The sequence below is a fragment of the Myotis lucifugus genome, unplaced genomic scaffold (genome assembly GCF_000147115.1).
Source record: "Myotis lucifugus unplaced genomic scaffold, Myoluc2.0 scaffold_296, whole genome shotgun sequence".
NCBI lineage: Eukaryota > Metazoa > Chordata > Mammalia > Chiroptera > Vespertilionidae > Myotis > Myotis lucifugus.
The window spans coordinates 579,779-580,994 of record NW_005871344.1 but is presented as its reverse complement, the minus strand read 5'-3'; positions in this window follow the sequence as shown (position 1 = coordinate 580,994).

The window sequence follows — 1,216 nt, the reverse complement described above, 5'->3', positions numbered from 1 at the left end:
TATTTATGGATACTGACATCACCACTGAGAATGCATTTTTACTTGCTAGAATAACACCAGTCCTAAGAAGAGGTAGGCTACTACATATCTGAGGTTGTTCATTCTAAAAATCCCTCAGGTATCTAAGAGGGAAATCTCCAATGGAAGAGATGAAGCACTTCACTGCACAGCATCACTAGACTGAACATACCATCTCTTGATAAGTTACTAAGAAACTTTGTTTTTACAGTAGAATTTTCCATCTTAGTTTGCTTTAGAGGAATCTTGTTAATTCTAAAAGTTTTTCTACATAGAATAAGGAATTCCACTGTAGAGACAGAGGCATAGTATCCATACATCTAGAACTCACCTAAGCACAAACACCAACCCAAGAATGAGCTCATCATTTGAGTAAAAAGGTTGGTTTCACAGACTCAGTGGAACAAATGCTACAATATTCACTAGAAGATGCAGCTTCTCTTTTCATGTGCAGTGTAGCTATGTGGAGTAGGACCCCTTCTTCCAAAGGTGTGGACTCAGTTCATCTACTTACCACCTGCCTCTGGACTAGCCAGTTGTAGTCAACTACACACTCAAGTCTGGATGGATGAGAGAAGGTTAGTATTTGCTAGCAAGAATCAAAGCAAAGGTCTAGGATACATGACACAGATCTGCTTAATGTGCTGGATGACTGAGCTTTTGGTGGGTGATGGCTTAACTATATTCCCACCCTGACTGTATTCAGCTCTGACATGCCTAGGGTAGCATTCCCTCTCATTGATAGAGGATTTGAGGAGGTGAAGTTACTTTGCCAAAGCCATGTGAATGGTTGAGTGTGAGGGTCAGGTTTCAAGTTCTTTGACTTGAAAATTATTCATGTGAAAATCATTCACCTAGTGAGGGCAAAAAAATCCCAGTTTATTTTTTATTTAAGAATAATAAAGTTTGTATGGTCTTTTATGTTGAAAATGGAACAGATTTTAATGTACCTTAAAAATGTTTTTGCTACATCCTCAGACATTCCTCACTTTTGAGACTCACTACTCAAGTTCCTGTTGTTGACCCGAAAAGATTTTTACTCAAAGAGTAAAAACTGAGTTGCACACACGTCATTTTAGCTATTTCCCAAGAGAGTCATTCTTTGTGCTCACATTTAAATGCATTGTGCTTTATGGCCATCTCTTCCCCACTTTTCCTGAGCATTTAGCTCCTCCTGGGTCTGAGCTCTCTCCTGGCA